The sequence below is a fragment of the Priapulus caudatus genome, unplaced genomic scaffold (genome assembly GCF_000485595.1).
Source record: "Priapulus caudatus unplaced genomic scaffold, Priapulus_caudatus-5.0.1 Scaffold105, whole genome shotgun sequence".
In the NCBI taxonomy this organism is placed as follows: domain Eukaryota; kingdom Metazoa; phylum Priapulida; class Priapulimorpha; order Priapulimorphida; family Priapulidae; genus Priapulus; species Priapulus caudatus.
Genome location: NW_014577166.1, coordinates 302,288 through 314,190, shown reverse-complemented (window position 1 = coordinate 314,190; position 11,903 = coordinate 302,288). Strand labels below are relative to the sequence as shown.

At 43.7% G+C, this 11,903-nt stretch overlaps 1 protein-coding gene across 1 annotated transcript in view; it reads right to left on the bottom strand.

Annotated features, from left to right (window-relative positions):
• LOC106805199 (nuclear receptor coactivator 2-like) overlaps positions 1-11,903 on the bottom strand; it is a gene marked incomplete in the record, with an annotated part of 120,763 nt that overhangs the window by 76,323 nt on the left and 32,537 nt on the right. The window contains 1 exon segment of the mRNA XM_014806699.1: positions 9,719-9,803.

The following is an 11,903-nucleotide window of genomic DNA, read 5'->3' as shown; positions in this document are numbered from 1 at the left end:
TTGCTCTTCCTCTCCTCTCTCTTCTCTCTCTCTCTCTTTTCTCTCTTATCTCATGTGCCGCGTGACTTTGCTCTTCTGCTGCACGCACCGCAATCGGCCTCCGCTCTGTGTGTACGCAAGCGTAGCGCGATTACGTCACTCACAGATCACACGCTCAGCCACACAAACGCTCTGGGTGACACGCCCGCTCGTCAAGCAAGGCTGCCACAGCGATGCCCCGCTCGTCCTTCTCTCTCTCGCTTTTCTCTTCTTTTTCTCTCTTTCTCTCCTCTCCTCCTCTCTCTCTCTCTCTCTCTCTCTCTCTCTCTCTCTCTCTCTCTCTCTCTCTCTCTCTCTCTCTCTCTCTCTCTCTCTCTCTCTCTCTCTCTCTCTCTCTCTCTCTCTCTCTCTCTCTCTCTCTCTCTCTCTCTCTCTCGCCCATGCCTTCCCGCGCATAGTACAGTTTTACATCGACGTACAGCTGTGCTATGCGTTCCGTACATCACTATGATATGCGCCCCGTAGCTGTCAGCTCCCACGCCCCCGCCCTCCCCGGCCGCCCTGATCTCAAATTCACGCTCACTCAGACTTGTATGCACGCACGCACGCCCGCACGTGAACGAACACGCGCGCACACGCGCCTCGACTACATAATAATATATGACTGTGATAACTGCTCGCGATCATCTCCCCCAAGGGCTGGCGCGGGGCTGGAAACATGTTCTACATACTGCTTTACATACATGCACTCTCCGTAGTGTAGCTACTAGTACTAGGTGAGGAGGCAGAGGGGACACAGTCAACCGTGATGTTCTATGACTATGATCCTAATACCAGAGAGAAACTGCCAAATACGTTTCCTCAAATGTTTGTACGTGGCCCCGGTCTAGTTTGATGTCAGATCAAACTTTGCAGTCTGTACGGGGTATTAAAGGTAGGGTGTCCCGGGGGTGGTTGACAGCTCTCAGAACTGCGAGGCCCAGTATGGCTCATACTCATAGGGTCTGTCTTCCTGGGTACTGCCGGAAAGTACCCTGGGTACGGTACGGTATACCGGAACGTACCCTGGTACTATCTAATATGCCGGACCGTACTTCGCCTACTCCACTAACGAGTCTAGAGAGTCGCCTACGCCTACTCCCTAACCCTATCCCTAACCCTAACCCTTACCATATCAGAATAGTTACCAGGGTACGTTCCGGTATACCAGACCGTACCCAGGGTACGTTCCGGCAGTACCCAGGGAGACATAGACCCTATGAGCCACAGTATGTTTGGACTTAATTTCGCCCAATCCGAAAATTGGACTTAATTTCGCCCAATCCCGTTTGAAGTGAAACCACACACATGTGGGCATAGCTCTAGAAGCATAGTCATTCGCTCTGCCACAGGTGTGAGGGCGAAGGGTTATAGTTCTATAGATGATGTGGGCAGTTCTATCGATCAGCACCTGACCCCTCGTCTTAACCCTACCGCTTGACACGTCGTTTGACAGCGCAACATGCAAACTTCAACTCGCAAAACGCGCAATGGAGAATAACTGTAGTGTCATATACAACACATCTAATAAATCCGTCACACCACGAACAAGCATGTTCCCGAAACCCACTACGAATCCTTCGATGTCTGTTAACACGAGGAGACTACATAGGTTTCACTAATATGAAACTCTAGCACCGGAAGAAAGACACCTGAAACGGACATTCTTTTCTCTTCGCTATATTCCCCGCTGCGACTTCTCGCTATATATATTAATTAAATTGCTAACCAGTGACGACAACCAAGATCTGTACGTCAGTAAATTGTTGTTGTGGTATCTTTCACAGAATAAATCATTCAAGACTGCAAAAACACAAAAGCCTCCAAGAAACGAAACTTAAAGCAGAAGCTATTAAAGTCGGGCCAACTTGATGTTTGGCACATCTGACATCATTCATCAAGTTATGAGCCTGTCCCTCCCTATCTATCACGTATTACCACGCTAATGTACATTCCAGGCGTAAGCATACCAACGAACCTACACTAGATCTGGGTGTATGTTTCAACATCTGTTGCTATGGCTATTTCGGACAGTATGGGAGAGCTGCGGCGGAGGCATAGAGTGTAGCCATCTCCATGCCCGCGCGCAAACACACGCTCACGTGCACACGATGGCACGTGACTACCACAGGCACTTGGAGCGTTTCAATACAATATAATGTACAAATTGTTGAAATTTTGTTGAATAATTGTTCAAATTGTTGCAGATGAGCATTTGGACGGCATTTACAGGAAATTGTCGGCAATAATAGGTGAAAGAGAGTTATTAGAAACATCAAGACTTTGGTAGTAAATAGATTTCGTATTTAATTAGCATTATATTTTATTGAAACGCTCCAAGTGCCTGTGGTAACTACGTTGGTATGCGCGCTCACACACGCACGCACGCACCTACACGCATATGGGATATTGAACGACTAGCTAAGTGGCGGTAGCAAACTGTTGCAAACAACAAGCACGGTTGGTACCTGGTTATATTAGAAAAACCCTGCCACTGCAGTGATAAACAGGATAAGATGTACGCATACAAAATTATTATGGGCAAAAACACAAGTGAGTAACGACGTACTGCACGCGCAGAGATGCACAGAAAGCGGCGCACGTGTCGAGAGAGATTTGTTAGGTAGCACTCGATCCAACTGGTCGTGGGAATCCAAATCTCGTTTTTCATAGCAGTAGCTGTTTCGGAAGTGAAACTAAATATACGCGAAACCAAACCTTTACATTAGTCACAATGACGTCAAGTAACACCTCCCTGACGTTCCCTTATTATGCCTCCGTATACATCCCTACTACTAGTATCTGAATGTCACACTGTCGCGGCCTAAAGTTACTATTCTCCCCTAATCGTGATTTCCTGTTTCCACAGCCAAGTAATGTCTTAAACCTAGAACTAAACCAATGAATGAAGCGGACGTACAAACACAGACGACGTACTGGTATCACCTCTGGATTGCAGACATATGAAAGAAACTTGGTGACAATATAATTCCTTTTATGGAAAATTAGACCCAGTCCTCGCAAAGACTGAACGTTTCAGAAGAATTATTCCGAGCGGTCTCACTACGTTGTCCGTGCGTGGGTGCGTGCGTGGGTGCGTGCGTTGTGTGTGGGTGCATGGGTGCGTGCGTGCTTGTGTATGCATCAGTTGTTGGTTTTAGCTAACAGCATATGGTATCATGCTACCCACACACCCTCTTCCAGGCGCTGCAGCAATTCTGCTGTAAACGCCAAATGTAGTAGTCACACTGTCGCAGCTACCAGTATATGAGCAATGGGCGCTAGCGTTGACAACTGTGTTGGCGATATTCCCCGCGGAGTCGCGCGCACAGACACAATAAAGCTGCGTGTGAAAATTGCCTCCAAAGAAATCGGTAATCCTCGGAAAACAAACCAAGACGTGTACGCCGGCAAAAAGTACACGATTGACGTTCATGAACGCTGCCGATCTCGTTTTGAACTATGAAAAACACCGACGGCCGACGGGCCTGGCAACAGCTGATATAGAGCTGCCATAAATCAGGCATGCCACCGTTGGCCTAGCATTGCCACTGTAGCTGCTGCCTGCATCTATTGGGTGTTGCTATCCCCCGGGCGTGGAGTGCTACCGCAACGTGGCAGCACTAGTATTAGGATTAATATTTTCAGGAGTAAGATAATATAGAAGGAGTATGACACTCCAAAATACGTGAAATTCAACATTTGCTTGCCTAATTTTACCGATGATATATTACGTGCAACTCGATAAAAATTACATCTAAATTAGCGTTGGACATCCACCTCTCACTCAAACTTTACTTAGTTTCCATACCTCTTCTTTTTATGGAGATATAGCTTTGAACGTCACACATGGTTCATAGCTTTTGACTAGGCTTGTGGCTTAGCTTTCCTCGCCTTCCTAACTGTTGTTATGCAGTGTGAGGAATGGTCTCGTCTGTTCACAAGAATGCCCCCTGTTGGCGGTAGTAGTAGCAGTACCACTAACTAGGCAAACCGCTAAGGCCAACAGGGGGCATTCTTGTGAACAGACAAGAGACCATTCCTCACACTGCATAACAACAGTTAGGAAGGCGAGGAAAGCTAAGCCACAAGCCTAGTCAAAAGCTATGAAGCATGTGTGACGTTCAAAGCTATATCTCCATAAAAAGAAGAGGTATGGAAACTAAGTAAAGTTTGAGTGAGAGGTGGACATCCAACGCTAATTTAGATGTAATTTTTATCGAGTTGCACGTAATATATCATCGGTAAAATTAGGCAAGCAAATGTTGAATTTCACGTATTTTGGAGTGTCATACTCCTTCTATATTATCTTACTCCTGAAAATATTAGTATTAGTATTAGTATTAGGTTAGGGTTAGAGTTAGAGTTAGAGTTAGAGTTAGGGTTAGGGTTAGGGTTAGGGTTAGAGTTTTTGCATCATGATATCTGTCCCCACACCATAGATTAATTTTTGTGGATCACACCCTCCTATATATAGCGATCCGATATATACATATTTAGTGTTGGAGTTAGGGTTACCGTTACCGTTAAGTTTTGAAGTAAACGTCAACTGTATCACGTGACTCTCACTCCACGCCCGGGGGATAGCAACACCCGCATCTATTCGAGGTACGGGGATGGCTGGCTTTATCACCCCCCCCCCCCAACCCCTCCACCCACCTTTGCACTCACTTCTGCCACCGACGAACACTAAAAACCATCTACAGTCAAACTCCAAAACGTTTGCAAACATCGTTTGCGCAGTACCTTTTCATAGTATGACAACTCTTTACATCCGAAGGGCAAGAGCGACTGCAAGTTCAAGGCTGCCGTAACAGTGTACCAGTTGTTTACACGCAGATACACAGACACATTAGTGTCTCAATAGTGTCTTTACCACAGCGCTTGATGCTTGCTTTCGAGAAACACACTGTAGAGAAATTGTTTTAAAAATTCATCAGTATAATTCGAGCGCATTTTCCTACAGCTGCCAACATACAAACTCTGGAAGCAACTCAGTTGCTATAGCAATAGTAACCATAGTAATGAAACCAAATCCATGCTAACAGAATTTATTAAATCGGCTAGAATATACGTTACGATTATGATAAAACTTCCAATTAGGGTTACATATATGATAGCAAGTAAATTAAGATAAACCGAACTTGTTGTTCGTTGTTGTGAGGGTTCTGATTTGAGGCTGATAATTGCGTCTGCGGGTGTTGTGTGTCATGTTAAATCATGTATCGATGACAGAATATCCCCCAAAAACCAATGAACGATCACTACTTTTATGCATTTTACTTTAAATATCACACCGGGAGTATTGTTTACAAAAAGAGCATCATTTAATTTTTTTCTACTAAAAAATACTCAGTATAAAAGAAATGTGTTCTTAAAATATGCATGTCGCTTTCTCGAGTAATTTTGTTCCCTCAATAGTTACGACAAGTAGATAAGATGGATTACGAGATATCACTGAATGACAATCTAACCTAGTAGCAATCAGAACTGGCCATCCTGACGCCCCCACTCTAGTACTACAACCCTACAAAGTAACGCATTAACCAAACTAACTAAATTAGCAATGAACCTAGTTTTCTTAATTACAAAAGACCGCGTAATCGTAAAAAAATCCTACAACTGTTGCCTGCTTTCTTGGAAAACCTCAGAATCGGATAAGAAATATGGAAAACCATGTAGGACGCATGTATTACTTTAGAAGAAATGCATCAGCTGGTTTCGCCAAAATAAAATAAAAGCAAGGAAAACTCAGCTCCCGCGGCAAAAATAACAATAAATGAAACCTATGATAGCAAAATTTACCAGACCCGTTATCATGTAATACGGTAAAACGAACAAGTTAATTAGATCGAGGAGCGATATGAACAAAACGACCATCGACTATATGGAAGCCCCTGGATTTCACAGCCACTCTCTCTCAGCGATGGGTGGCGCGAAACCTAGCACAAGTAGCAATTGTGAGAATTCCTTTAACGCGATAATTTAACGTTTCTCCAACCGTTTCCATTATTTTCCCGGCCGTTCTGATATATTTACCAGTACTCCCTGCACATCAGCAATTTAATACAGTAAGGCAAACATGTCTTATAACACTCGCACATCATTAAATATTCACCAATATGCGCATTGATAGATCTGCATTTTGAAGTAAACTTGTTTGCATATGTAAACATCACTATCACGTGATTCTCGCTCTCACAAGACGCCATCGACCGGCGTTTTGCATGTCGATCTGTACACTATGATACCTTTGTCGACGTGTCGCGCTAGGGGACTAGTCTGGAATAATTTACATCATGTAAACACGTGCACTTGTTTTTTAGCAGCATTTTCATATTTCATTTTCGTGAATCTCAGGAATGCAGGTGTACGTTTTCTGTTAATTTGCTGTTTTATAGCATATAACAGCACAAATTCGTAGTAATTTTGATGCTGAAGTAATCAATAACATGCCGGCTAACTGGCATGACCTAATTTGTCTACATGTACAAATTTTTTCCGATTTATTTGAGATGATAATTTTAAATAGACGCATATGTATGAAGCCATCCGATGAAATATTCTTGCTGCTCTTTCTATTTGTGTTCCTCTAAACATCAGAGTAAGTCGATTTGGTAATAAGCCGAATTTGGTGAAGTCGCATTCCAGCATCACACCAGAATCCTTGAGGTTTTTTCCTACAAACCGAGGTCGAAAATTAAGGCAAGGCGGACATTATTACTTTGACAACATTAGAATTTACAGATCTGTAAATAGTATTTCTATAATTCTACATATAACATATAATAAATTAATGATATATTCTATAATAGCAGTCGATGACGACGCAGGGACCTACTAGAATACGTGTGTTTGTTAGATGACAATCCAGAATGTAGCGACAATTTGGATAGCTCGCAAACGAATCAACGTGATAAACAGGAAGCGAGACACGTGCAAGCGTTGCTATAGTTGCTGTTGTCTGCAAACACTCGCTGCAACACCGACCCCCAACGCGCACTCTCGCACAACAACAAACCTACTGGAAACAAACTAAAAGAGAGAAAAAAAAACCCGCACTGCCAGTGTGTCCAGATAATTACGACCCGAGGCGAACGTCCGTGATGTCCATCAGAGGCAGACAGACAAACGCCACAGCGCCTCCGCTAACCATAACGTGACCCGGAATACACACACGCACGCACGCACGTACACACACAGTCGAAGTGCGGTTACGACATGACATCTAATGGAACCACCCTGTAAAGTAACGGCGGCGGCTCTTAGAGACCCTGCTGTACCACCACTACCACCTCTACTACTAATACAGTCTACCACTGTCCACCACCGCGCCAGCCTTACCAGCTCGCATTGCAATATTGTCTACCGCACACTGCGTGGCCGCAGACAACTAGATCGGTGTACAGAACGCGTGTATACAATGGCATGTACTCACACTCATACATCAATGCAGTCTCCCTCTCCGGAGCGCTAGCTCAGTATTCCTCGCACAGTATTCCTCCTTCACTCGCGCAAGATCCTTTCGAACGCGACTGGGAATGAGAGAGGGGAAGCGCGACGAGGAAGATTCGGGAGGCGCGATTCCGCGAAAGAACCCTGGGCACGCACGCACGCACGCACGCAGCCGCTCCGAGGAACGCCGGGGTCAAAACTGGGTCCACGCCGCACAACAGTTCGTTCGCGCTATCATGGCTGCCGTTGCTTGCTTGCTGGCTGACTGGCTAGGGCTCAGCGAGAGAGTCGATCACGTCAATACCCCGGCGAACCAGTTTCACTGAGCGAGAGCGCAGGCACGTTGCTGCCTGCCAATGCTGGCTGCTACTGCGTTGCCCGCACTTGCCGAGCTGCTGCTGTGCTGGGCACGCTCAGGCCACGCCGGTGTGTATCTGGGCCAATGAACTCGTAGCGGTGGCAGGCCGATGCAGTGCGGCGTACGCAGGAACGCGAGGCAGCGACTGAGTCCAGCCATCTCCTCGCCTCCTCCTCCTGCTGCTGCTGCTGCTGCTGGTGGTTGGTGGTGGTGGTGGTTGCTGCTGCTGGTGGTGCTGCTGGTTGGTGGTTGGTGGTGGTTGGTGGTGGTGGCCGGTGGTTGGTGGTGGTGGTGCTGGTACCTTCCTCCTCCTGCTGCTACTCATCTACCTCCCACTACTTCTTCTTTCTCCACCTCCCCCACCTCATCATCCGTGAGCTGTTGCTACCGCTACCGCTACCGCTACCGCTACCGCTACCGCTACCGCTACCGCTACCGCTACCGCTACCGCTACCGCTACCACTACCGCTACCCCAACTACTACTACTAGTCTAATACTACCACTACTGATTTTACTGCTGCAGTTGCTTCCATTGTTACTGCTGGTGGTGTTGCTGCTGTTACTACAGATACTATTATTGCTGTTGTTATTGATTGTTGCTGATGCTGCTGCAGCTGTTGTTGATGACGTGGGAGAATATTAACGAGCACGCCATGACAACGTGCACGCGCTGGTCCGTGCATGCGTTCGAAGCCGAAAAAGGCTTCATCTTACGACATATCTGCGCAAGGGGCTCCGACGAGTCGTACGTAAACTCACACGATTTTTCGCTACCATTTTACAGCAGGGCGGGAAGTGAAATGCTGCAAGGGACGAACTGTCAGCCCGTCCTTAGCACGTCTCATCATGTTTTACCGTTTCCTACTACCCCTACCACTTCTTACACTCGTTCACCTCTCGCAAGCACTCGGCACTACAGTTCATACACAGTTTTTTCGATAGTTTCACAGGTGGCCGCACACAAAAACGTGATCGTGAACGCACATTAGCGCTCTCTCTCGCGCGCATACATACATACTACATACATACATACATACATACATACATACATACATACATACATACATACATACATACATACACGCATGCTTCAGCTCGCAGCAATCGTTAAATAAATTGCCATAGCGGCGCACCGCAGTGTATCCGGCCGGCACTACTAGACCCATCGCGCAAATGATGTTGGTCTATGCGTGGTTGTATTATGAAAAATATATATGCATCGTGGCGTGTTAAGTGCCCAACGAAGCACGCGAGCCTGTGGTCATGGAGATGCAGGAGTTGGCCTCAATGCTCAGAGTTGGGATGCCGATGGACGGGAGGGGGGGGGGCTAAATCATTTAAACGTCAGCCCTACGTAACACTGCTACGTCGCTATGTTACCAGCATCTATAGTGAAACCCTCCTGTAAGTTGTAACTTGATCTCTTAACAGAGAACCTGTGCCATCACCTACCTGCATCTAATAACAGCTGCAGAATTACAATTTGGGAATACACGTACACGCGCACGCACGGCACGCACGCACGCACGCACGCACGCACGCACGCACGCACGCACGCAAGCACACACACACTATACCGCGACAGCCAGTGGAAGCCAGCATGACCATTTCGTGTTATTTTCCAATGATATATTCATGATTTGACACGTCTTTTTTCGTAGAAATGTTGACTGAACTATTAGATTGATAAACATAAACTATAAAAACTGTCGTGTGCTTTGCCTATAGCTCACAATTTATACAAGTATTCAGTGTGGTGCAAGGCAACAATAACACATTTAAACTGACAAAATGTTTTGATGTAACAAAGTTCTGCACGCAAAGGAAATAAAATGCTACTTTACGTTGCACGCTCGCATGCACCCAAATTAATAAACCATATTTACCTGTAAACATGTCCCCTTCTGGAAAAGACTGAAGAATTTTGGTGGCTTCCTCCGGATTAGTGCACAATCGCGTGCAGTACTTAACCTGCAAGAGCAAACGCATATGTTGCAACACTTGTACACCTGAGAAATGTAATTAACCCTCTTCGGACGATATAGACACACTATAGTGACTGCCACTGCCTGACGAATCTAACATCTGGAATATCCTTGGAAGAATTACGTTCATATTGAAAATGCTATGAATATTATAGGAATGAGCTTTTAACTAAATTAAAATGGCAATACATTGTGATGTTTGTTTTATTTTGCTTCAGTTCTCATGCAAAATAAAATTCAAGACAAATGCAAGTCTTTCACTGGTTTAGTGATTAGATTTTATATATGATATCACCAGGAGTACATAAATGGAGAACGTTCTATGGGCAATTCCATGATCAAGTGGACATGACCTTAAATTTTAGAATCATGAATTTCCAGTAAATTTTACTTTCATATATGATTGTATATATAGACCAGTTTCAGGAAGAAAAAAAACAGTTTTTATTATGTTGTGTCTTCCATAAAAATGTACATGGACACCAAGTTTGCTTGGTTGATGTTTTAACACAAAATTTTCCGTGAGCACTCGAAGAGCGCAGACCTCCGCCAAGGCAGCTCAATTATCTCACTGTGAAAAATTTAATTAATTAATTAATTAATTGGATCCGGATCACCACCAAAATGTAATCAATTGTAAGTTACCCCATTTCTAACCTATCCTGAAAATTTAATTAATTAAAATTAATTAATTAATTGGATCCGGATCACCACCAAAATCTAATCAATTCTAAGTTAGCCCATTTCTGACCTCTCCTGAAAATTCTATGACAATCCGTCCATAACTTGCAGTTAGGCTGTACACAAAGAAACAAACGCACAAAACCCACAAACCAACAAATGCCGGTGAAAACATAATTAACCTACTGCCAACCCCTTGGCGGAGGTCATTATTTTGCTGACTAAATGAAAAAGAATTCCCAAAATCAATTTTATTCTTCAACTGAATATATCTCTCAGCTCTTAAAATCAAAATGCACGATTCTATTAGAACCAAACTTTATTTTTATAAAATGCTAAGCCCTTCGGAATTTTGTAACGTTACTTTAAAACAAAAACATCAACTTTTTTGTTGGAAGAGAAGGAAGTTGTGTTAATTGAACAGTCCTATTTTACATTATCCTCTACTGTACTATCCTGAGTTTCTCAGGGAACATTTAAGATTCATGAAAACTGTAGCACATGGAAAATAACAGCAGTAAAAATCTGTAACGTTACTAACCGGTTAACCGATGTTAAATTGAAATATCAGAGAGAAATAAAGATCTGAACTTAGATCTTGTGTTTGCCCAGGCTACAGCCATCACAGGCATTGCAAAAATGTATTTCATGCAGGTGGTAAATGGCAATGTTGTGCCACACATCCTGACAAGGAACAGCAGTCACAGCATCAATGGTAATATTGATGATAATGTGCATTGCATCGGGTCGCTAAGTGATCCAGGCAATGACAAGTCCATTGAGGTGTGAGACGGGTACATAGTGGACTATGAAGGACGTAGATTTCCTGGAGAGGTGGTAGCTGTAGGTGTAGATGAGTTCCAAGTGTCTGTGATGGAAAGTGCAGGCAATTATTGGAAGTAGCCATTCTTCAAAGGACATTTTCTTCTATATGAAGGACAAGATGATTTCAAAGTTGGATGTTCCAGAAGTTGCGAATAATCGTGGACATTTCAAATTTTCCTCACAGATTTAAACGAGATACTTAAACTGAGAATATCTAAATACAGCTCAATGTGCATAGTCATGTATATAATTTGTATCCAGATAGTTATTTTTTTTAAATAGTTTTGACACATAATGGGACAGATGCATTGCTAAATTAGTGTTATACACAGTTAAATGATGTTCTTACATCTTTGTAGTGTTTTAGAAATTAGTGAAACTTAATTTGTACCTTTAGCTTTGTTTACCTATTTTAACTGAAAGCATATAAATTACATATTTAGTTTGGTGTGTTATAATATTCAAACAATTATCTGAAACTTTTTAAATGGTACAGCTACCTAAATAAACACAAGTTGGATTATGATTATATCAGGAGTGAATAATAATAGATTATTATATTATTTAGATAATTATAAAT